The 20,771-nt window shown below is 39.4% G+C and overlaps 47 non-coding genes across 47 annotated transcripts; all 47 read left to right on the forward strand.

The window, feature by feature from the left end:
* Nucleotides 1-371: 371 nt before the first annotated feature.
* trnaq-uug (transfer RNA glutamine (anticodon UUG)) lies at nucleotides 372-443 on the forward strand. Its single transcript has one exon. It is a non-coding gene; the product is annotated as a tRNA-Gln (tRNA).
* A 115-nt stretch (nucleotides 444-558) lies between these two features.
* trnaq-cug (transfer RNA glutamine (anticodon CUG)) lies at nucleotides 559-630 on the forward strand. Its single transcript has one exon. It is a non-coding gene; the product is annotated as a tRNA-Gln (tRNA).
* A 114-nt stretch (nucleotides 631-744) lies between these two features.
* Nucleotides 745-817, forward strand: trnaq-cug (transfer RNA glutamine (anticodon CUG)). The gene has a single exon. It is a non-coding gene; the product is annotated as a tRNA-Gln (tRNA).
* A 573-nt stretch (nucleotides 818-1,390) lies between these two features.
* trnaq-uug (transfer RNA glutamine (anticodon UUG)) lies at nucleotides 1,391-1,462 on the forward strand. The gene has a single exon. It is a non-coding gene; the product is annotated as a tRNA-Gln (tRNA).
* A 115-nt stretch (nucleotides 1,463-1,577) lies between these two features.
* Nucleotides 1,578-1,649, forward strand: trnaq-cug (transfer RNA glutamine (anticodon CUG)). The gene has a single exon. It is a non-coding gene; the product is annotated as a tRNA-Gln (tRNA).
* Nucleotides 1,650-2,222: 573 nt separating this feature from the next.
* Nucleotides 2,223-2,294, forward strand: trnaq-uug (transfer RNA glutamine (anticodon UUG)). The gene has a single exon. It is a non-coding gene; the product is annotated as a tRNA-Gln (tRNA).
* Nucleotides 2,295-2,410: 116 nt separating this feature from the next.
* Nucleotides 2,411-2,482, forward strand: trnaq-cug (transfer RNA glutamine (anticodon CUG)). The gene has a single exon. It is a non-coding gene; the product is annotated as a tRNA-Gln (tRNA).
* Nucleotides 2,483-2,597: 115 nt separating this feature from the next.
* trnaq-cug (transfer RNA glutamine (anticodon CUG)) lies at nucleotides 2,598-2,669 on the forward strand. Its single transcript has one exon. It is a non-coding gene; the product is annotated as a tRNA-Gln (tRNA).
* Nucleotides 2,670-3,242: 573 nt separating this feature from the next.
* Nucleotides 3,243-3,314, forward strand: trnaq-uug (transfer RNA glutamine (anticodon UUG)). The gene has a single exon. It is a non-coding gene; the product is annotated as a tRNA-Gln (tRNA).
* A 115-nt stretch (nucleotides 3,315-3,429) lies between these two features.
* trnaq-cug (transfer RNA glutamine (anticodon CUG)) lies at nucleotides 3,430-3,501 on the forward strand. Its single transcript has one exon. It is a non-coding gene; the product is annotated as a tRNA-Gln (tRNA).
* A 114-nt stretch (nucleotides 3,502-3,615) lies between these two features.
* On the forward strand, nucleotides 3,616-3,688 carry trnaq-cug (transfer RNA glutamine (anticodon CUG)). The gene has a single exon. It is a non-coding gene; the product is annotated as a tRNA-Gln (tRNA).
* A 573-nt stretch (nucleotides 3,689-4,261) lies between these two features.
* Nucleotides 4,262-4,333, forward strand: trnaq-uug (transfer RNA glutamine (anticodon UUG)). The gene has a single exon. It is a non-coding gene; the product is annotated as a tRNA-Gln (tRNA).
* Nucleotides 4,334-4,635: 302 nt separating this feature from the next.
* On the forward strand, nucleotides 4,636-4,707 carry trnaq-cug (transfer RNA glutamine (anticodon CUG)). The gene has a single exon. It is a non-coding gene; the product is annotated as a tRNA-Gln (tRNA).
* Nucleotides 4,708-4,822: 115 nt separating this feature from the next.
* Nucleotides 4,823-4,894, forward strand: trnaq-cug (transfer RNA glutamine (anticodon CUG)). The gene has a single exon. It is a non-coding gene; the product is annotated as a tRNA-Gln (tRNA).
* Nucleotides 4,895-6,299: 1,405 nt separating this feature from the next.
* On the forward strand, nucleotides 6,300-6,371 carry trnaq-uug (transfer RNA glutamine (anticodon UUG)). Its single transcript has one exon. It is a non-coding gene; the product is annotated as a tRNA-Gln (tRNA).
* A 302-nt stretch (nucleotides 6,372-6,673) lies between these two features.
* Nucleotides 6,674-6,745, forward strand: trnaq-uug (transfer RNA glutamine (anticodon UUG)). Its single transcript has one exon. It is a non-coding gene; the product is annotated as a tRNA-Gln (tRNA).
* Nucleotides 6,746-7,047: 302 nt separating this feature from the next.
* Nucleotides 7,048-7,119, forward strand: trnaq-cug (transfer RNA glutamine (anticodon CUG)). The gene has a single exon. It is a non-coding gene; the product is annotated as a tRNA-Gln (tRNA).
* Nucleotides 7,120-7,691: 572 nt separating this feature from the next.
* trnaq-uug (transfer RNA glutamine (anticodon UUG)) lies at nucleotides 7,692-7,763 on the forward strand. The gene has a single exon. It is a non-coding gene; the product is annotated as a tRNA-Gln (tRNA).
* A 760-nt stretch (nucleotides 7,764-8,523) lies between these two features.
* Nucleotides 8,524-8,595, forward strand: trnaq-uug (transfer RNA glutamine (anticodon UUG)). Its single transcript has one exon. It is a non-coding gene; the product is annotated as a tRNA-Gln (tRNA).
* A 115-nt stretch (nucleotides 8,596-8,710) lies between these two features.
* Nucleotides 8,711-8,782, forward strand: trnaq-cug (transfer RNA glutamine (anticodon CUG)). Its single transcript has one exon. It is a non-coding gene; the product is annotated as a tRNA-Gln (tRNA).
* A 573-nt stretch (nucleotides 8,783-9,355) lies between these two features.
* Nucleotides 9,356-9,427, forward strand: trnaq-uug (transfer RNA glutamine (anticodon UUG)). The gene has a single exon. It is a non-coding gene; the product is annotated as a tRNA-Gln (tRNA).
* Nucleotides 9,428-9,729: 302 nt separating this feature from the next.
* On the forward strand, nucleotides 9,730-9,801 carry trnaq-cug (transfer RNA glutamine (anticodon CUG)). Its single transcript has one exon. It is a non-coding gene; the product is annotated as a tRNA-Gln (tRNA).
* A 115-nt stretch (nucleotides 9,802-9,916) lies between these two features.
* trnaq-cug (transfer RNA glutamine (anticodon CUG)) lies at nucleotides 9,917-9,988 on the forward strand. The gene has a single exon. It is a non-coding gene; the product is annotated as a tRNA-Gln (tRNA).
* Nucleotides 9,989-10,561: 573 nt separating this feature from the next.
* Nucleotides 10,562-10,633, forward strand: trnaq-uug (transfer RNA glutamine (anticodon UUG)). Its single transcript has one exon. It is a non-coding gene; the product is annotated as a tRNA-Gln (tRNA).
* A 115-nt stretch (nucleotides 10,634-10,748) lies between these two features.
* Nucleotides 10,749-10,820, forward strand: trnaq-cug (transfer RNA glutamine (anticodon CUG)). The gene has a single exon. It is a non-coding gene; the product is annotated as a tRNA-Gln (tRNA).
* Nucleotides 10,821-11,767: 947 nt separating this feature from the next.
* On the forward strand, nucleotides 11,768-11,839 carry trnaq-uug (transfer RNA glutamine (anticodon UUG)). The gene has a single exon. It is a non-coding gene; the product is annotated as a tRNA-Gln (tRNA).
* A 115-nt stretch (nucleotides 11,840-11,954) lies between these two features.
* Nucleotides 11,955-12,026, forward strand: trnaq-cug (transfer RNA glutamine (anticodon CUG)). The gene has a single exon. It is a non-coding gene; the product is annotated as a tRNA-Gln (tRNA).
* A 301-nt stretch (nucleotides 12,027-12,327) lies between these two features.
* On the forward strand, nucleotides 12,328-12,399 carry trnaq-cug (transfer RNA glutamine (anticodon CUG)). The gene has a single exon. It is a non-coding gene; the product is annotated as a tRNA-Gln (tRNA).
* A 573-nt stretch (nucleotides 12,400-12,972) lies between these two features.
* On the forward strand, nucleotides 12,973-13,044 carry trnaq-uug (transfer RNA glutamine (anticodon UUG)). Its single transcript has one exon. It is a non-coding gene; the product is annotated as a tRNA-Gln (tRNA).
* A 115-nt stretch (nucleotides 13,045-13,159) lies between these two features.
* Nucleotides 13,160-13,231, forward strand: trnaq-cug (transfer RNA glutamine (anticodon CUG)). The gene has a single exon. It is a non-coding gene; the product is annotated as a tRNA-Gln (tRNA).
* Nucleotides 13,232-13,346: 115 nt separating this feature from the next.
* On the forward strand, nucleotides 13,347-13,418 carry trnaq-cug (transfer RNA glutamine (anticodon CUG)). Its single transcript has one exon. It is a non-coding gene; the product is annotated as a tRNA-Gln (tRNA).
* A 573-nt stretch (nucleotides 13,419-13,991) lies between these two features.
* Nucleotides 13,992-14,063, forward strand: trnaq-uug (transfer RNA glutamine (anticodon UUG)). The gene has a single exon. It is a non-coding gene; the product is annotated as a tRNA-Gln (tRNA).
* Nucleotides 14,064-14,178: 115 nt separating this feature from the next.
* On the forward strand, nucleotides 14,179-14,250 carry trnaq-cug (transfer RNA glutamine (anticodon CUG)). Its single transcript has one exon. It is a non-coding gene; the product is annotated as a tRNA-Gln (tRNA).
* Nucleotides 14,251-14,365: 115 nt separating this feature from the next.
* trnaq-cug (transfer RNA glutamine (anticodon CUG)) lies at nucleotides 14,366-14,437 on the forward strand. Its single transcript has one exon. It is a non-coding gene; the product is annotated as a tRNA-Gln (tRNA).
* A 759-nt stretch (nucleotides 14,438-15,196) lies between these two features.
* trnaq-uug (transfer RNA glutamine (anticodon UUG)) lies at nucleotides 15,197-15,268 on the forward strand. Its single transcript has one exon. It is a non-coding gene; the product is annotated as a tRNA-Gln (tRNA).
* Nucleotides 15,269-15,383: 115 nt separating this feature from the next.
* On the forward strand, nucleotides 15,384-15,455 carry trnaq-cug (transfer RNA glutamine (anticodon CUG)). The gene has a single exon. It is a non-coding gene; the product is annotated as a tRNA-Gln (tRNA).
* A 115-nt stretch (nucleotides 15,456-15,570) lies between these two features.
* Nucleotides 15,571-15,642, forward strand: trnaq-cug (transfer RNA glutamine (anticodon CUG)). The gene has a single exon. It is a non-coding gene; the product is annotated as a tRNA-Gln (tRNA).
* A 759-nt stretch (nucleotides 15,643-16,401) lies between these two features.
* Nucleotides 16,402-16,473, forward strand: trnaq-uug (transfer RNA glutamine (anticodon UUG)). The gene has a single exon. It is a non-coding gene; the product is annotated as a tRNA-Gln (tRNA).
* Nucleotides 16,474-17,005: 532 nt separating this feature from the next.
* On the forward strand, nucleotides 17,006-17,077 carry trnaq-uug (transfer RNA glutamine (anticodon UUG)). Its single transcript has one exon. It is a non-coding gene; the product is annotated as a tRNA-Gln (tRNA).
* A 115-nt stretch (nucleotides 17,078-17,192) lies between these two features.
* trnaq-cug (transfer RNA glutamine (anticodon CUG)) lies at nucleotides 17,193-17,264 on the forward strand. Its single transcript has one exon. It is a non-coding gene; the product is annotated as a tRNA-Gln (tRNA).
* A 115-nt stretch (nucleotides 17,265-17,379) lies between these two features.
* On the forward strand, nucleotides 17,380-17,451 carry trnaq-cug (transfer RNA glutamine (anticodon CUG)). Its single transcript has one exon. It is a non-coding gene; the product is annotated as a tRNA-Gln (tRNA).
* A 573-nt stretch (nucleotides 17,452-18,024) lies between these two features.
* On the forward strand, nucleotides 18,025-18,096 carry trnaq-uug (transfer RNA glutamine (anticodon UUG)). The gene has a single exon. It is a non-coding gene; the product is annotated as a tRNA-Gln (tRNA).
* A 532-nt stretch (nucleotides 18,097-18,628) lies between these two features.
* On the forward strand, nucleotides 18,629-18,700 carry trnaq-uug (transfer RNA glutamine (anticodon UUG)). The gene has a single exon. It is a non-coding gene; the product is annotated as a tRNA-Gln (tRNA).
* A 115-nt stretch (nucleotides 18,701-18,815) lies between these two features.
* Nucleotides 18,816-18,887, forward strand: trnaq-cug (transfer RNA glutamine (anticodon CUG)). Its single transcript has one exon. It is a non-coding gene; the product is annotated as a tRNA-Gln (tRNA).
* A 760-nt stretch (nucleotides 18,888-19,647) lies between these two features.
* Nucleotides 19,648-19,719, forward strand: trnaq-uug (transfer RNA glutamine (anticodon UUG)). Its single transcript has one exon. It is a non-coding gene; the product is annotated as a tRNA-Gln (tRNA).
* A 532-nt stretch (nucleotides 19,720-20,251) lies between these two features.
* trnaq-uug (transfer RNA glutamine (anticodon UUG)) lies at nucleotides 20,252-20,323 on the forward strand. The gene has a single exon. It is a non-coding gene; the product is annotated as a tRNA-Gln (tRNA).
* Nucleotides 20,324-20,438: 115 nt separating this feature from the next.
* On the forward strand, nucleotides 20,439-20,510 carry trnaq-cug (transfer RNA glutamine (anticodon CUG)). The gene has a single exon. It is a non-coding gene; the product is annotated as a tRNA-Gln (tRNA).
* The last annotated feature ends 261 nt before the right edge of the window (nucleotides 20,511-20,771 follow it).

The following is a 20,771-nucleotide window of genomic DNA, read 5'->3' on the forward strand; positions in this document are numbered from 1 at the left end:
TTTCACCCTAATCACATCAATCGTGTTGGAAATATGTGGACTTACAAGTTGTTACATGGTAGGGTAGCCCAGTTGATACCGTTTATGGCCAGAAAAAAAATTCTCTGTTTTTCCGGAGAACCTAGGAGAGTAAATCTGAACCCATCACAGAGTATTGATTACTGGGTTCTGTGCTGTCAAGGTTATCACTCAGGACTCTGAATCCTACTATCTGAGTTCAAGTCTTGGTCGGACCTACCATGTGAATAATTCTTCTTTGTTGAACTAGAAGACAGCTGTCCAAATATTGTTGTCAGTTGAAAGTATTTGCAACACGTGAAGGAACGACTGTCCATTCTTTTCTGTAAAATTACAAATTTTCTTAAGAATATGGTTCTATGGTGTAATGGTTAGCACTCTGGACTTTGAATCCAGTGATCCGATTTCAAATCTCGGTAGAACCTTCCTAGCTTTTGTGTTGAATTATTCACATGGCCTACCAATAATCTCACCTCTTGCTGTTAATCGTGTGAACAAATGACAGGAAAATCTGAACACTTCAAAATTATTTAAGTACAGGGTTCTATGGTGTAATGGTTAGCACTCAGGACTCTGAATCCTGCGATCCGAGTTCAAATCTCAGTAGGACCTACCTTGATTTTGTGTTGAATTATTCACATGGCCTACCAATAATCTCATCTCTTGCTGTTAATCGTGTGAACAAATGACAGGAAAATCTGAACACTTCAAAAGTATTTATGTACAGGATTCTATGGTGTAATGGTTAGCACTCAGGACTCTGAATCCTGTGATCCGAGTTCAAATCTCGGTAGGACCTAACTCGATTTTGCAGTGACATACTCCTCTCCTGTCAACTTTAAAATTGTCGTGTGTGAAAGAAACAAGTGGGTGGGAGTTGATGAGCAGTCTTTGGTACACATGAATGGCTAGCCTACAGGAAATGCATACTATGAGTGCCTAGTAGGTTTGTTAATTGAGAACTTGCTACCTCCCAATGAACTGAAAATATTTCAGATTTTATTCACCCTAATCACATCAATCGTGTTGGAAATATGTGGACTTACAAGTTGTTACATGGTAGGTTAGCCCAGTTGATACCGTTTATGGCCAGAAAATATTTTCTCTGTTTTTCCAGAGAACCTAGGAGAGTAAATCTGAACCCATCACAGAGTATTGATTACTGGGTTCTGTGCTGTCAAGGTTATCACTCAGGACTCTGAATCCTACTATCTGAGTTCAAGTCTTGGTCGGACCTACCATGTGAATAATTCTTCTTTGTTGAACTAGAAGACAGCTGTCCAAATATTGTTGTCAGTTGAAAGTATTTGCAACACGTGAAGGAACGACTGTCCATTCTTTTCTGTAAAATTACAAATTTTCTTAAGAATATGGTTCTATGGTGTAATGGTTAGCACTCTGGACTTTGAATCCAGTGATCCGATTTCAAATCTCGGTAGAACCTTCCTAGCTTTTGTGTTGAATTATTCACATGGCCTACCAATAATCTCACCTCTTGCTGTTAATCGTGTGAACAAATGACAGGAAAATCTGAACACATCAATAAAATTTAAGTACAGGGTTCTATGGTGTAATGGTTAGCACTCAGGACTCTGAATCCTGCGATCCGAGTTCAAATCTCGGTAGGACCTACCGCGATTTTGCAGTGACATACTCCTCTCCTGTCATCTTTAAAATTGTCTTGTGTGAAAGAAACAAGTGAGTGGGAGTTGATGAGCAGTCTTTGGTACACACGAATGGCTAGCCTACAGGAAATGCATGCTATGAGTGCATAGTAGGTTTGTTAATTGAGAACTTGCTACCTCCCAATGAACCGAAAATATTTCAGATTTTTTTCACCCTAATCACATCAATCGTGTTGGAAATATGTGGACTTACAAGTTGTTACATGGTAGGGTAGCCCACTTGATACCGTTTATGGCCAGAAAATATTTTCTCTGTTTTTCCGGAGAACCTAGGAGAGTAAATCTGAACCCATCACAGAGTATTGATTACTGGGTTCTGTGCTGTCAAGGTTATCACTCAGGACTCTGAATCCTACTATCTGAGTTCAAGTCTTGGTCGGACCTACCATGTGAATAATTCTTCCTTGTTGAACTAGAAGACAGCTGTCCAAATGTTGTTGTCAGTTGAAAGTATTTGCAACACGTGAAGGAACGACTGTCCATTATTTTCTGTAAAATTACAAAATTGGTTAAGAATATGGTTCTATGGTGTAATGGTTAGCACTCTGGACTTTGAATCCAGTGATCCGAGTTCAAATCTCAGTAGAACCTTCCCCAGCTTTTGTGTTGAATTATTCACATGGCCTACCAATAATCTCATCTCTTGCTGTTAATCGTGTGAACAAATGACAGGAAAATCTGAACACTTCAAAATTATTTAAGTACAGGGTTCTATGGTGTAATAGTTAGCACTCAGGACTCTGAATCCTGCGATCCGAGTTCAAATCTCGGTAGGACCTACCTTGATTTTGTGCTGAAATATTCACATGGCCTACCAATAATCAAATCTCTTGCTGTTATTTGGGTGAACAAATGACAGGAAAATCTGAACACTTCAAAATTAAGTATTTACAGGGTTCTATGGTGTAAAGGTTAGCACTCAGGACTCTGAATCCTGCGATCTGAGTTCAAATCTCGGTAGGACCTACCTCGATTTTGCAGTGACATACTCCTCTCCTGTCAACTTTAAAATTGTCATGTGTGAAAGAAACAAGTGGGTGGGAGTTGATGAGCAGCCTTTGGTACACACGAATGGCTAGCCTACAGGAAATGCATACTATGAGTGCCTAGTAGGTTTGTTTATTGAGAACTTGCTACCTCCCAATGAACCGAAAATATTTCAGATTTTTTTCACCCTAATCACATCAATCGTGTTGGAAATATGTGGACTTACAAGTTGTTACATGGTAGGGTAGCCCAGTTGATACCGTTTATGGCCAGAAAAAAAATTCTCTGTTTTTCCGGAGAACCTAGGAGAGTAAATCTGAACCCATCACAGAGTATTGATTACTGGGTTCTGTGCTGTCAAGGTTATCACTCAGGACTCTGAATCCTACTATCTGAGTTCAAGTCTTGGTCGGACCTACCATGTGAATAATTCTTCTTTGTTGAACTAGAAGACAGCTGTCCAAATATTGTTGTCAGTTGAAAGTATTTGCAACACGTGAAGGAACGACTGTCCATTCTTTTCTGTAAAATTACAAATTTTCTTAAGAATATGGTTCTATGGTGTAATGGTTAGCACTCTGGACTTTGAATCCAGTGATCCGATTTCAAATCTCGGTAGAACCTTCCTAGCTTTTGTGTTGAATTATTCACATGGCCTACCAATAATCTCACCTCTTGCTGTTAATCGTGTGAACAAATGACAGGAAAATCTGAACACTTCAAAATTATTTAAGTACAGGGTTCTATGGTGTAATGGTTAGCACTCAGGACTCTGAATCCTGCGATCCGAGTTCAAATCTCAGTAGGACCTACCTTGATTTTGTGTTGAATTATTCACATGGCCTACCAATAATCTCATCTCTTGCTGTTAATCGTGTGAACAAATGACAGGAAAATCTGAACACTTCAAAAGTATTTATGTACAGGATTCTATGGTGTAATGGTTAGCACTCAGGACTCTGAATCCTGTGATCCGAGTTCAAATCTCGGTAGGACCTAACTCGATTTTGCAGTGACATACTCCTCTCCTGTCAACTTTAAAATTGTCGTGTGTGAAAGAAACAAGTGGGTGGGAGTTGATGAGCAGTCTTTGGTACACATGAATGGCTAGCCTACAGGAAATGCATACTATGAGTGCCTAGTAGGTTTGTTAATTGAGAACTTGCTACCTCCCAATGAACTGAAAATATTTCAGATTTTATTCACCCTAATCACATCAATCGTGTTGGAAATATGTGGACTTACAAGTTGTTACATGGTAGGTTAGCCCAGTTGATACCGTTTATGGCCAGAAAATATTTTCTCTGTTTTTCCAGAGAACCTAGGAGAGTAAATCTGAACCCATCACAGAGTATTGATTACTGGGTTCTGTGCTGTCAAGGTTATCACTCAGGACTCTGAATCCTACTATCTGAGTTCAAGTCTTGGTCGGACCTACCATGTGAATAATTCTTCTTTGTTGAACTAGAAGACAGCTGTCCAAATATTGTTGTCAGTTGAAAGTATTTGCAACACGTGAAGGAACGACTGTCCATTCTTTTCTGTAAAATTACAAATTTTCTTAAGAATATGGTTCTATGGTGTAATGGTTAGCACTCTGGACTTTGAATCCAGTGATCCGATTTCAAATCTCGGTAGAACCTTCCTAGCTTTTGTGTTGAATTATTCACATGGCCTACCAATAATCTCACCTCTTGCTGTTAATCGTGTGAACAAATGACATGAAAATCTGAACACTTCAAAAAACTTTATGTACAGGGTTTTATGGTGTAATGGTTAGCACTCAGGACTCTGAATCCTGCGAAACGAGTTCAAATCTCGCTAGGACCTATCTAGATTTTGTGCTGAATTATTCACATGGCCTACCAATTATCTCATCTCTTGCTGTTAATCGTGTGAACAAATGACAGGAAAATCTGAACACATCAATAAAATTTAAGTACAGGGTTCTATGGTATAATGGTTAGCACTCAGGACTCTGAATCCTGCGATCTGAGTTCAAATCTCGGTAGAACCTTCCTTGCTTTTGTGTTGAATTATTCACATGGCCTACCAATAATCTCATCTCTTGCTGTTAATCGTGTGAACAAATGACAATAAAATCTGAACACTTCAATAATATTTAAGTACAGGGTTCTATGGTGTAATGGTTAGCACTCAGGACTCTGAATCCTGCGATCCGAGTTCAAATCTTGGTAGGACCTACCTCGATTTTGCAGTGACATACTCCTCTCCTGTCAACTTTAAAATTGTCGTGTGTGAAAGAAACAAGTGGGTGGGAGTTGATGAGCAGCCTTTGGTACACACGAATGGCTAGCCTACAGGAAATGCATACTATGAGTGCCTAGTAGGTTTGTTAATTGACAACCTGCTACCTCCCAATGAACCGAAAATATTTCAGGTTTTTTTCACCCTAATCACATCAATCGTGTTGGAAATATGTGGACTTACAAGTTATTACATGGTAGGGTAGCCCAGTTGATACCGTTTATGGCCAGAACATATTTTCTCTGTTCTTCCGGAGAACCTAGGAGAGTAAATCTGAACCCATCACAGAGTATTGATTACAGGGTTCTGTGCTGTCAAGGTTATCACTCAGGACTCTGAATCCTACTATCTGAGTTCAAGTCTTGGTCGGACCTACCATGTGAATAATTCTTCCTTGTTGAACTAGAAGACAGCTGTCCAAATATTGTTGTCAGTTGAAAGTATTTGCAACACGTGAAGGAACGACTGTCCATTCTTTTCTGTAAAATAGCAATTTTGGTTAAGAATATGGTTCTATGGTCTAATGGTTAGCACTCTGGACTTTGAATCCAGTGATCCGAGTTCAAATCTCTGTAGAACCTTCCTTGCTTTTGTGCTGAATTATTCACATGGCCTACCAATAATCTCATCTCTTGCTGTTAATCGGGTGAACAAATGAGAGGAAAATCTGAACACTTCAATAATATTTATGTACAGGTTTCTATGGTGTAATGGTTAGCACTCAGTACTCTGAATCCTGTGATCCGAGTTCAAATCTCGGTAGGACCTAACTCGATTTTGCAGTGACATACTCCTCTCCTGTCAACTTTAAAATTGTCGTGTGTGAAAGAAACAAGTGGGTGGGAGTTGATGAGCAGTCTTTGGTACACATGAATGGCTAGCCTACAGGAAATGCATACTATGAGTGCCTAGTAGGTTTGTTAATTGAGAACTTGCTACCTCCCAATGAACTGAAAATATTTCAGATTTTATTCACCCTAATCACATCAATCGTGTTGGAAATATGTGGACTTACAAGTTGTTACATGGTAGGTTAGCCCAGTTGATACCGTTTATGGCCAGAAAATATTTTCTCTGTTTTTCCAGAGAACCTAGGAGAGTAAATCTGAACCCATCACAGAGTATTGATTACTGGGTTCTGTGCTGTCAAGGTTATCACTCAGGACTCTGAATCCTACTATCTGAGTTCAAGTCTTGGTCGGACCTACCATGTGAATAATTCTTCTTTGTTGAACTAGAAGACAGCTGTCCAAATATTGTTGTCAGTTGAAAGTATTTGCAACACGTGAAGGAACGACTGTCCATTCTTTTCTGTAAAATTACAAATTTTCTTAAGAATATGGTTCTATGGTGTAATGGTTAGCACTCTGGACTTTGAATCCAGTGATCCGATTTCAAATCTCGGTAGAACCTTCCTAGCTTTTGTGTTGAATTATTCACATGGCCTACCAATAATCTCACCTCTTGCTGTTAATCGTGTGAACAAATGACATGAAAATCTGAACACCTCAAAAAACTTTATGTACAGGGTTTTATGGTGTAATGGTTAGCACTCAGGACTCTGAATCCTGCGAACCGAGTTCAAATCTCGCTAGGACCTATCTAGATTTTGTGCTGAATTATTCACATGGCCTACCAATTATCTCATCTCTTGCTGTTAATCGTGTGAACAAATGACAGGAAAATCTGAACACATCAATAAAATTTAAGTACAGGGTTCTATGGTATAATGGTTAGCACTCTGGACTTTGAATCCAGTGATCCGAGTTCAAATCTCGGTAGAACCTTCCTTGCTTTTGTGTTGAATTATTCACATGGCCTACCAATAATCTAATCTCTTGCTGTTAATCGTGTGAACAAATGACAGGAAAATCTGAACACTTCAAAATTATTTATGTACAGGGTTCTATGGTGTAATGGTTAGCACTCAGGACTCTGAAGCCTGCGATCTGAGTTCAAATCTCGGTAGAACCTACCTTGATATTGTGCTGAATTATTCACATGGCCTACCAATAATCTCATCTCTTGCTGTTAATCGTGTGAACAAATGACAATAAAATCTGAACACTTCAATAATATTTAAGTACAGGGTTCTATGGTGTAATGGTTAGCACTCAGGACTCTGAATCCTGCGATCCGAGTTCAAATCTCGGTAGGACCTACCTCGATTTTGCAGTGACATACTCCTCTCCTGTCAACTTTAAAATTGTCGTGTGTGAAAGAAACAAGTGGGTGGGAGTTGATGAGCAGCCTTTGGTACACACGAATGGCTAGCCTACAGGAAATGCATACTATGAGTGCCTAGTAGGTTTGTTAATTGACAACCTGCTACCTCCCAATGAACCGAAAATATTTCAGGTTTTTTTCACCCTAATCACATCAATCGTGTTGGAAATATGTGGACTTACAAGTTGTTACATGGTAGGGTAGCCCAGTTGATACCGTTTATGGCCAGAAAATATTTTCTCTGTTTTTCCGGAGAACCTAGGAGAGTAAATCTGAACCCATCACAGAGTATTGATTACAGGGTTCTGTGCTGTCAAGGTTATCACTCAGGACTCTGAATCCTCTATCTGAGTTCAAGTCTTGGTCGGACCTACCATGTGAATAATTCTTCCTTGTTGAACTAGAAGACAGCTGTCCAAATATTGTTGTCAGTTGAAAGTATTTGCAACACGTGAAGGAACGACTGTCCATTCTTTTCTGTAAAATAGCAATTTTGGTTAAGAATATGGTTCTATGGTCTAATGGTTAGCACTCTGGACTTTGAATCCAGTGATCCGAGTTCAAATCTCGGTAGAACCTTCCTTTCTTTTGTGCTGAATTATTCACATGGCCTACCAATAATCTCATCTCTTGCTGTTAATCGGGTGAACAAATGACAGGAAAATCTGAACACTTCAATAATATTTATGTACAGGGTTCTATGGTGTAATGGTTAGCACTCAGGACTCTGAATCCTGCGATCCGAGTTCAAATATCGGTAGGACCTACCTCGATTTTGCAGTGACATACTCCTCTCCTGTCAACTTTAAAATTGTCGTGTGTGAAAGAAACAAGTGGGTGGGAGTTGATGAGCAGTCTTTGGTACACATGAATGGCTAGCCTACAGGAAATGCATACTATGAGTGCCTAGTAGGTTTGTTAATTGAGAACTTGCTCCATCCCAATGAACCGAAAATATTTCAGATTTTTTTCACCCTAATCACATCAATCGTGTTGGAAATATGTGGACTTACAAGTTGTTACATGGTAGGGTAGCCCAGTTGATACCGTTTATGGCCAGAAAATATTTTCTCTGTTTTTCCGGAGAACCTAGGAGAGTAAATCTGAACCCATCACAGAGTATTGATTACAGGGTTCTGTGCTGTCAAGGTTATCACTCAGGACTCTGAATCCTACTATCTGAGTTCAAGTCTTGGTCGGACCAACCATGTGAATAATTCTTCCTTGTTGAACTAGAAGACATCTGTCCAAATGTTGTTGTCAGTTGAAAGTATTTGCAACACGTGAAGGAACGACTGTCCATTGTTTTCTGTAAAATTACAAAATTGGTTAAGAATATGGTTCTATGGTGTAATGGTTAGCACTCCGGACTTTGAATCCAGTGTTTCGAGTTCAAATCTCGGTAGAACCTTCCTAGCTTTTGTGTTGAATTATTCACATGGCCTACCAATAATCTCATCTCTTGCTGTTAATCGTGTGAACAAATGACAGGAAAATCTGAACACTTCAAAATTATTTAAGTACAGGGTTCTATGGTGTAATGGTTAGCACTCAGGACTCTGAATCCTGTGATCCGAGTTCAAATATCGGTAGGACCTACCTCGATTTTGCAGTGACATACTCCTCTCCTGTCAACTTTAAAATTGTCGTGTGTGAAAGAAACAAGTGGGTGGGAGTTGATGAGCAGTCTTTGGTACACATGAATGGCTAGCCTACAGGAAATGCATACTATGAGTGCCTAGTAGGTTTGTTTATTGAGAACTTGCTACTTCCCAATGAACTGAAAATATTTCAGATTTTTTTCACCCTAATCACATCAATCGTGTTGGAAATATGTGGACTCACAAGTTGTTACATGGTAGGGTAGCCCAGTTGATACAGTTTATGGCCAGAAAATATTTTCTCTGTTTTTCCGGAGAACCTAGGAGAGTAAATCTGAACCCATCACAGAGTATTGATTACTGGGTTCTGTGCTGTCAAGGTTATCACTCAGGACTCTGAATCCTACTATCTGAGTTCAAGTCTTGGTCGGACCTACCATGTGAATAATTCTTCCTTGTCGAACTAGAAGACAGCTGTCCAAATATTGTTGTCAGTTGAAAGTATTTGCAACACGTGAAGGAACGACTGTCCATTCTTTTCTGTAAAATTACAAATTGGATTAATAATATGGTTCTATGGTGTAATGGTTAGCACTCTGGACTTTGAATCCAGTGATCCGAGTTCAAATCTCGGTAGAACCTTCCTAGCTTTTGTGTTGAATTATTCACATGGCCTACCAATAATCTAATCTCTTGCTGTTAATCGTGTGAACAAATGACAGGAAAATCTGAACACTTCAAAATTATTTATGTACAGGGTTCTATGGTGTAATGGTTAGCACTCAGGACTCTGAATCCCGCGATCTGAGTTCAAATCTCGGTAGAACCTACCTTGATATTGTGCTGAATTATTCACATGGCCTACCAATAATCTCATCTCTTGCTGTTAATCGTGTGAACAAATGACAATAAAATCTGAACACTTCAATAATATTTAAGTACAGGGTTCTATGGTGTAATGGTTAGCACTCAGGACTCTGAATCCTGCGATCCGAGTTCAAATCTCGGTAGGACCTACCTTGATTTTGTGCTGAAATATTCACATGGCCTACCAATAATCAAATCTCTTGCTGTTATTTGGGTGAACAAATGACAGGAAAATCTGAACACTTCAAAATTAACTATTTACAGGGTTCTATGGTGTAAAGGTTAGCACTCAGGACTCTGAATCCTGCGATCTGAGTTCAAATCTCGGTAGGACCTACCTCGATTTTGCAGTGACATACTCCTCTCCTGTCAACTTTAAAATTGTCATGTGTGAAAGAAACAAGTGGGTGGGAGTTGATGAGCAGCCTTTGGTACACACGAATGGCTAGCCTACAGGAAATGCATACTATGAGTGCCTAGTAGGTTTGTTTATTGAGAACTTGCTACCTCCCAATGAACCGAAAATATTTCAGATTTTTTTCACCCTAATCACATCAATCGTGTTGGAAATATGTGGACTTACAAGTTGTTACATGGTAGGGTAGCCCAGTTGATACCGTTTATGGCCAGAAAAAAAATTCTCTGTTTTTCCGGAGAACCTAGGAGAGTAAATCTGAACCCATCACAGCGTATTGATTACTGGGTTCTGTGCTGTCAAGGTTATCACTCAGGACTCTGAATCCTACTATCTGAGTTCAAGTCTTGGTCGGACCTACCATGTGAATAATTCTTCTTTGTTGAACTAGAAGACAGCTGTCCAAATATTGTTGTCAGTTGAAAGTATTTGCAACACGTGAAGGAACGACTGTCCATTCTTTTCTGTAAAATTACAAATTTTCTTAAGAATATGGTTCTATGGTGTAATGGTTAGCACTCTGGACTTTGAATCCAGTGATCCGATTTCAAATCTCGGTAGAACCTTCCTAGCTTTTGTGTTGAATTATTCACATGGCCTACCAATAATCTCATCTCTTGCTGTTAATCGTGTGAACAAATGACATGAAAATCTGAACACTTCAAAAAACTTTATGTACAGGGTTCTGTGGTGTAATGGTTAGCACTCAGGACTCTGAATCCTGCGATCCGAGTTCAAATCTCGCTAGGACCTACCTAGATTTTGTGCTGAATTATTCACATGGCCTACCAATTATCTCATCTCTTGCTGTTAATCGTGTGAACAAATGACAGGAAAATCTGAACACATCAATAAAATTTAAGTACAGGGTTCTATGTTGTAATGGTTAGCACTCAGGACTCTGAATCCTGCGATCCGAGTACAAATCTCAGTAGGACCTACCTTGATTTTGTGTTGAATTATTCACATGGCCTACCAATAATCTCATCTCTTGCTGTTAATCGTGTGAACAAATGACAGGAAAATCTGAACACTTCAAAAGTATTTATGTCCAGGCTTCTAGGGTGTAATGGTTAGCACTCAGGACTCTGAATCATGCGATCCGAGTTCAAATCTCGGTAGGACCTACCTCGATTTTGCAGTGACATACTCCTCTCCTGTCAACTTTAAAATTTTCGTGTGTGAAAGAAACAAGTGGGTGGGAGTTGATGAGCAGTCTTTGGTACACATGAATGGCTAGCCTACAGGAAATGCATACTATGAGTGCCTAGTAGGTTTGTTTATTGAGAACTTGCTACTTCCCAATGAACCGAAAATATTTCAGATTTTTTTCACCCTAATCACATCAATCGTGTTGGAAATATGTGGACTTACAAGTTGTTACATGGTAGGGTAGCCCAGTTGATACAGTTTATGGCCAGAAAATATTTTCTCTGTTTTTCCGGAGAACCTAGGAGAGTAAATCTGAACCCATCACAGAGTATTGATTACTGGGTTCTGTGCTGTCAAGGTTATCACTCAGGACTCTGAATCCTATTATCTGAGTTCAAGTCTTGGTCGGACCTACCATGTGAATAATTCTTCCTTGTTGAACTAGAAGACAGCTGTCCAAATATTGTTGTCAGTTGAACGTATTTGCAACACGTGAAGGAACAACTGTCCATTGTTTTCTGTAAAATTACAAAGTTGGTTAATAATATGGTTCTATGGTGTAATGGTTAGCACTCTGGACTTTGAATCCAGTGATCTGAGTTCAAATCTCGGTAGAACCTTCCTAGCTTTTGTGCTGAATTATTCACATGGCCTACCAATAATCTCATCTCTTGCTGTTAATCGGGTGAACAAATGACAGGAAAATCTGAACACTTCAATAATGTTTTTGTACAGGGTTCTATGGTGTAATGGTTAGCACTCAGGACTCTGAATCCTGCGATCCGAGTTTAAATCTCGGTAGAACCGTCGTGCTTTGGTGCTGAATTATTCACATGGCCTACCAATAATCTCATCTCTTGCTGTTAATCGGGTGAACAAATGACAGGAAAATCTGAACACTTCAATAATATTTATCTACAGGATTCTATGGTGTAATGGTTAGCACTCAGGACTCTGAATCATGCGATCCGAGTTCAAATCTCGGTAGAACCTACCTTGATTTTGTGCTGAATTATTCACATGGCCTACCAATAATCTCATCTCTTGCTGTTAATCGGGTGAACAAATGACAGGAAAATCTGAACACTTCAATAATATTTATGTACACGGTTCTATGGTGTAATGGTTAGCACTCAGGACTCTGAATCCTGCGATCCGAGTTCAAATCTCGGTAGGACCTACCTCGATTTTGCAGTGACATACTCCTCTCCTGTCAACTTTAAAATTGTCTTGTGTGAAAGAAACAAGTGGGTGGGAGTTGATGAGCAGTCTTTGGTACACATGAATGGCTAGCCTACAGGAAATGCATACTATGAGTGCCTAGTAGGTTTGTTAATTGAGAACTTGCTCCATCTCAATGAACCGAAAATATTTCAGATTTTTTTCACCCTAATCACATCAATCGTGTTGGAAATATGTGGACTTACAAGTTATTACATGGTAGGGTAGCCCAGTTGATACCGTTTATGGCCAGAACATATTTTCTCTGTTCTTCCGGAGAACCTAGGAGAGTAAATCTGAACCCATCACAGAGTATTGATTACAGGGTTCTGTGCTGTCAAGGTTATCACTCAGGACTCTGAATCCTACTATCTGAGTTCAAGTCTTGGTCGGACCTACCATGTGAATAATTCTTCCTTGTTGAACTAGAAGACAGCTGTCCAAATATTGTTGTCAGTTGAAAGTATTTGCAACACGTGAAGGAACGACTGTCCATTGTTTTCTGTAAAATTACAAATTTGGTTAATAATATGGTTCTATGGTGTAATGGTTAGCACTCTGGACTTTGAATCCAGTGATACGAGTTCAATTCTCGGTAGAACCTTCCTTGCTTTTGTGCTGAATTATTCACATGGCCTACCAATAATCTCATCTCTTGCTGTTAATCGGGTGAACAAATGACAGGAAAATCTGAACACTTCAATAATATTTATCTACAGGGTTCTATGGTGTAATGGTTAGCACTCAGGACTCTGAATCCTGCGATCCGAGTTCAAATCTCGGTAGGACCTACCTTGATTTTGTGCTGAATTATTCACATGGCCTACCAATAATCTAATCTCTTGCTTTTAATCGGGTGAACAAATGACATTTAAATCTGAACACTTCAATTATATTAATGTACATGGTTCTATGGTGTAATGGTTAGCACTCAGGACTCTGAATCCTGCGATCTGAGTTCAAATCTCGGTAGGACCTACCTCGATTTTGCAGTGACATACTCCTCTCCTGTCAACTTTAAAATTGTCGTGTGTGAAAGAAACAAGTGGGTGAGAGTTGATGAGCAGTCTTTGGGATACATGAATGGCTAGCCTACAGGAAATGCATACTATGAGTGCCTAGTAGGTTTGTTAATTTAGAACTTGCTACCTCCCGATGAACTGAAAATATTTCAGATTTTATTCACCCTAATCACATCAATCGTGTTGGAAATATGTGGACTTACAAATTGTTACATGGTAGGGTAGCCCGGTTAATACAGTTTATGGCCAGAAAATATTTTCTCTGTTTTTCCGGAGAACCTAGGAGAGTAAATCTGAACCCATCACAGAGTATTGATTACTGGGTTCTGTGCTGTCAAGGTTATCCCTCAGGACTCTGAATCCTACAATCTGAGTTCAAGTCTTGGTCGGACCTACCATGTGAATAATTCTTCCTTGTTGAACTAGAAGACAGCTGTCCAAATATTGTTGTCAGTTGAAAGTATTTGCAACACGTGAAGGAACGACTGTCCATTCTTTTCTGTAAACTTACAAATTTGGCTAAGAATATGGTTCTATGGTGTAATGGTTAGTACTCTGGACTTTGAATCCAGTGATCCGAGTTCAAATCTCGATAGAGCCATCCTAGCTTTTGTGCTGAATTATTCACATGGCCTACCAATAATCTCATCTCTTGCTGTTAATAGGGTGAACAAATGACAGGAAAATCTGAACACTTCAATAATATTTATGTACAGGGTTCTATGGTGTAATGGTTAGCACTCAGGACTCTGAATCCTGCGATCCGAGTTCAAATCTCGGTAGAACCTTCGTATCTTTTGTGCTGAATTATTCACATGGCCTCCCAATAATCTAATCTCTTGCTGTTAATCGGGTGAACAAATGACAGGAAAATCTGAACACTTCAATAATATTTATGTACAGGGTTCTATAGTGTAATGGTTAGCACTCAGGACTCTGGATCCTGCTATCCGAGTTCAAATCTCGGTAGAACCTTCGTAGCTTTTGTGCTGAATTATTCACATGGCCTACCAATAATCTAATCTCTTGCTGTTAATCGGGTGAACAAATGACAGGAAAATCTGAACACTTCAATACTATTTATGTACAGGGTGCTATGGTGTAATGGTTAGCACTCAGACTCTGAATCCTGCGATCCTAGTTCAAGTCTCGGTAGGACCTACCTCGATTTTGCAGTGACATACTCCTCTCCTGTCAACTTTAAAATTGTCGTGTGTGAAAGAAACAAGTGGGTGAGAGTTGATGAGCAGTCTTTGGGATACATGAATGGCTAGCCTACAGGAAATGCATACTATGAGTGCCTAGTAGGTTTGTTAATTGAGAACTTGCTACCTCCCAATGAACTGAAAATATTTCAGATTTTATTCACCCTAATCAAATCAATCGTGTTGGAAATATGTGGACTTACAAGTTGTTACATGGTAGGGTATCCCAGTTGATACCGTTTATGGCCAGAAAATATTTTCTCTGTTTTTCCGGAGAACCTAGGAGAGTAAATCTGAACCCATCACAGAGTATTGATTACTGGGTTCTGTGCTGTCAAGGTTATCACTCAGGACTATGAATCCTACAATCTGAGTTCAAGTCTTGGTCGGACCTACCATGTGAATAATTCTTCCTTGTTGAACTAGAAGACAGCTGTCCAAATATTGTTGTCAGTTGAAAGTATTTGCAACACGTGAAGGAACGACTGTCCATTCTTTTCTGTAAAATTACAAATTTGGTTAAGAATATGGTTCTATGGTGTAATGGTTAGTACTCTGGATTTTGAATCCAGTGATCCGAGTTCAAATCTCGGTAGAGCCATCCTAGCTTTTGTGCTGAATTATTCACATGGCCTACCAATAATCTCATCTCTTGCTGTTAATAGGGTGAACAAATGACAGGAAAATCTGAACACTTCAATAATATTTATGTACAGGGTTCTATGGTGTAATGGTTAGCACTCAGGACTCTGAATCCTGCGATCAGAGTTCAAATCTCGGTAGAACCTTCGTATCTTTTGTGCTGAATTATTCACATGGCCTCCCAATAATCTAATCTCTTGCTGTTAATCGGGTGAACAAATGACAGGAAAATCTGAACACTTCAATAATATTTATGTACAGGGTTCTATGGTGTAATGGTTAGCACTCAGGACTCTGGATCCTGCGATCCGAGTTCAAATCTCGGTAGAACCTTCGTAGCTTTTGTGCTGAATTATTCACATGGCCTACCAATAATCTAATCTCTTGCTGTTAATCGGGTGAACAAATGACAGGAAAATCTGAACACTTCAATAATATTTATGTACAGGGTGCTATGGTGTAATGGTTAGCACTCAGACTCTGAATCCTGCGATCCTAGTTCAAGTCTCGGTAGGACCTACCTCGATTTTGCAGTGACATACTCCTCTCCTGTCAACTTTAAAATTGTCGTGTGTGAAAGAAACAAGTGGGTGAGAGTTGATGAGCAGTCTTTGGGATACATGAATGGCTAGCCTACAGGAAATGCATACTATGAGTGCCTAGTAGGTTTGTTAATTGAGAACTTGCTACCTCCCAATGAACTGAAAATATTTCTGATTTTATTCACCCTAATCAAATCAATCGTGTTGGAAATATGTGGACTTACAAGTTGTTACATGGTAGGGTTGCCCAGTTGATACCGTTTATGGCCAGAAAATATTTTCTCTGTTTTTCCGGAGAACCTAGGAGAGTAAATCTGAACCCATCACAGAGTATTGATTACTGGGTTCTGTGCTGTCAAGGTTATCACTCAGGACTATGAATCCTACTATCTGAGTTCAAGTCTTGGTCGGACCTACCATGTGAATAACTCTTCCTTGTTGAACTAGAAGACAGCTGTCCAAATATTGTTGTCAGTTGAAAGTATTTGCAACACGTGAAGGAACGACTGTCCATTCTTTTCTGTAAAATAACAAGTTTGGTTAAGAATATGGTTCTATGGTGTAATGGTTAGCACTCTGGACTTTGAATCCAGTGATCCGAGTTCAAATCTCGGTAGAACCTTCCTAGCTTTTGTGCTGAATTATTCACATGGCCTACCAATAATCTCATCTCTTGCTGTTAATCGGGTGAACAAATGACAGGAATGCATACTATGAGTGCCTAGTAGGTTTGTTAATTGAGAACTTGCTCCATCTCAATGAACCGAAAATATTTCAGATTTTTTTCACCCTAATCACATCAATCGTGTTGGAAATATGTGGACTTACAAGTTATTACATGGTAGGGTAGCCCAGTTGATACCGTTTATGGCCAGAACATATTTTCTCTGTTCTTCCGGAGAACCTAGGAGAGTAAATCTGAACCCATCACAGAGTATTGATTACAGGGTTCTGTGCTGTCAAGGTTATCACTCAGGACTCTGAATCCTACTATCTGAGTTCAAGTCTTGGTCGGACCTACCATGTGAATAATTCTTCCTTGTTGAACTAGAAGACAGCTGTCCAAATATTGTTGTCAGTTGAAAGTATTTGCAACACGTGAAGGAACGACTGTCCATTGTTTTCTGTAAAATTACAAGTTTGGTTAATAATATGGTTCTATGGTGTAATGGTTAGCACTCTGGACTTTGAATCCAGTGATACGAGTTCAATTCTCGGTAGAACCTTCCTTGCTTTTGTGCTGAATTATTCACATGGCCTACCAATAATCTCATCTCTTGCTGTTAATCGGGTGAACAAATGACAGGAAAATCTGAACACTTCAATAATATTTATCTACAGGGTTCTATGGTGTAATGGTTAGCACTCAGGACTCTGAATCCTGCGATCCGAGTTCAAATCTCGGTAGGACCTACCTTGATTTTGTGCTGAATTATTCACATGGCCTACCGATAATCTAATCTCTTGCTTTTAATCGGGTGAACAAATGACAGGAAAATCTGAACACTTCAATTATATTTAAGTACAGGGTTCTATGGTGTAATGGTTAGCACTCAGGACTCTGAATCCTGCGATCTGAGTTCAAATCTCGGTAGGACCTACCTCGATTTTGCAGTGACATACTCCTCTCCTGTCAACTTTAAAATTGTCGTGTGTGAAAGAAACAAGTGGGTGAGAGTTGATGAGCAGTCTTTGGGATACATGAATGGCTAGCCTACAGGAAATGCATACTATGAGTGCCTAGTAGGTTTGTTAATTTAGAACTTGCTACCTCCCGATGAACTGAAAATATTTCAGATTTTATTCACCCTAATCACATCAATCGTGTTGGAAATATGTGGACTTACAAATTGTTACATGGTAGGGTAGCCCGGTTAATACAGTTTATGGCCAGAAAATATTTTCTCTGTTTTTCCGGAGAACCTAGGAGAGTAAATCTGAACCCATCACAGAGTATTGATTACTGGGTTCTGTGCTGTCAAGGTTATCCCTCAGGACTCTGAATCCTACAATCTGAGTTCAAGTCTTGGTCGGACCTACCATGTGAATAATTCTTCCTTGTTGAACTAGAAGACAGCTGTCCAAATATTGTTGTCAGTTGAAAGTATTTGCAACACGTGAAGGAACGACTGTCCATTCTTTTCTGTAAAATTACAAATTTGGCTAAGAATATGGTTCTATGGTGTAATGGTTAGTACTCTGGACTTTGAATCCAGTGATCCGAGTTCAAATCTCGGTAGAGCCATCCTAGCTTTTGTGCTGAATTATTCACATGGCCTACCAATAATCTCATCTCTTGCTGTTAATCGGGTGAACAAATGACAGGAATGCATACTATGAGTGCCTAGTAGGTTTGTTAATTGAGAACTTGCTCCATCTCAATGAACCGAAAATATTTCAGATTTTTTTCACCCTAATCACATCAATCGTGTTGGAAATATGTGGACTTACAAGTTATTACATGGTAGGGTAGCCCAGTTGATACCGTTTATGGCCAGAACATATTTTCTCTGTTCTTCCGGAGAACCTAGGAGAGTAAATCTGAACCCATCACAGAGTATTGATTACAGGGTTCTGTGCTGTCAAGGTTATCACTCAGGACTCTGAATCCTACTATCTGAGTTCAAGTCTTGGTCGGACCTACCATGTGAATAATTCTTCCTTGTTGAACTAGAAGACAGCTGTCCAAATATTGTTGTCAGTTGAAAGTATTTGCAACACGTGAAGGAACGACTGTCCATTGTTTTCTGTAAAATTATAAATTTGGTTTATAATATGGTTCTATGGTGTAATGGTTAGCACTCTGGACTTTGAATCCAGTGATACGAGTTCAATTCTCGGTAGAACCTTCCTTGCTTTTGTGCTGAATTATTCACATGGCCTACCAATAATCTCATCTCTTGCTGTTAATCGGGTGAACAAATGACAGGAAAATCTGAACACTTCAATAATATTTATCTACAGGGTTCTATGGTGTAATGGTTAGCACTCAGGACTCTGAATCCTGCGATCCGAGTTCAAATCTCGGTAGGACCTACCTTGATTTTGTGCTGAATTATTCACATGGCCTACCAATAATCTAATCTCTTGCTTTTAATCGGGTGAACAAATGACAGGAAAATCTGAACACTTCAATTATATTTATGTACAGGGTTCAATGGTGTAATGGTTAGCACTCAGGACTCTGAATCCTGCGATCTGAGTTCAAATCTCGGTAGGACCTACCTCGATTTTGCAGTGACATACTCCTCTCCTGTCAACTTTAAAATTGTCGTGTGTGAAAGAAACAAGTGGGTGAGAGTTGATGAGCAGTCTTTGGGATACATGAATGGCTAGCCTACAGGAAATGCATACTATGAGTGCCTAGTAGGTTTGTTAATTTAGAACTTGCTACCTCCCGATGAACTGAAAATATTTCAGATTTTATTCACCCTAATCACATCAATCGTGTTGGAAATATGTGGACTTACAAATTGTTACATGGTAGGGTAGCCCGGTTAATACAGTTTATGGCCAGAAAATATTTTCTCTGTTTTTCCGGAGAACCTAGGAGAGTAAATCTGAACCCATCACAGAGTATTGATTACTGGGTTCTGTGCTGTCAAGGTTATCACTCAGGACTCTGAATCCTACAATCTGAGTTCAAGTCTTGGTCGGACCTACCATGTGAATAATTCTTCCTTGTTGAACTAGAAGACAGCTGTCCAAATATTGTTGTCAGTTGAAAGTATTTGCAACACGTGAAGGAACGACTGTCCATTCTTTTCTGTAAAATTACAAATTTGGCTAAGAATATGGTTCTATGGTGTAATGGTTAGTACTCTGGACTTTGAATCCAGTGATCCGAGTTCAAATCTCGGTAGAGCCATCCTAGCTTTTGTGCTGAATTATTCACATGGCCTACCAATAATCTCATCTCTTGCTGTTAATCGGGTGAACAAATGACAGGAATGCATACTATGAGTGCCTAGTAGGTTTGTTAATTGAGAACTTGCTCCATCTCAATGAACCGAAAATATTTCAGATTTTTTTCACCCTAATCACATCAATCGTGTTGGAAATATGTGGACTTACAAGTTATTACATGGTAGGGTAGCCCAGTTGATACCGTTTATGGCCAGAACATATTTTCTCTGTTCTTCCGGAGAACCTAGGAGAGTAAATCTGAACCCATCACAGAGTATTGATTACAGGGTTCTGTGCTGTCAAGGTTATCACTCAGGACTCTGAATCCTACTATCTGAGTTCAAGTCTTGGTCGGACCTACCATGTGAATAATTCTTCCTTGTTGAACTAGAAGACAGCTGTCCAAATATTGTTGTCAGTTGAAAGTATTTGCAACACGTGAAGGAACGACTGTCCATTGTTTTCTGTAAAATTATAAATTTGGTTTATAATATGGTTCTATGGTGTAATGGTTAGCACTCTGGACTTTGAATCCAGTGATACGAGTTCAATTCTCGGTAGAACCTTCCTTGCTTTTGTGCTGAATTATTCACATGGCCTACCAATAATCTCATCTCTTGCTGTTAATCGGGTGAACAAATGACAGGAAAATCTGAACACTTCAATAATATTTATCTACAGGGTTCTATGGTGTAATGGTTAGCACTCAGGACTCTGAATCCTGCGATCCGAGTTCAAATCTCGGTAGGACCTACCTTGATTTTGTGCTGAATTATTCACATGGCCTACCAATAATCTAATCTCTTGCTTTTAATCGGGTGAACAAATGACAGGAAAATCTGAACACTTCAATTATATTTATGTACAGGGTTCAATGGTGTAATGGTTAGCACTCAGGACTCTGAATCCTGCGATCTGAGTTCAAATCTCGGTAGGACCTACCTCGATTTTGCAGTGACATACTCCTCTCCTGTCAACTTTAAAATTGTCGTGTGTGAAAGAAACAAGTGGGTG

This window comes from Salvelinus fontinalis, chromosome 5 (assembly GCF_029448725.1).
Source record: "Salvelinus fontinalis isolate EN_2023a chromosome 5, ASM2944872v1, whole genome shotgun sequence".
Classification (NCBI taxonomy): domain Eukaryota; kingdom Metazoa; phylum Chordata; class Actinopteri; order Salmoniformes; family Salmonidae; genus Salvelinus; species Salvelinus fontinalis.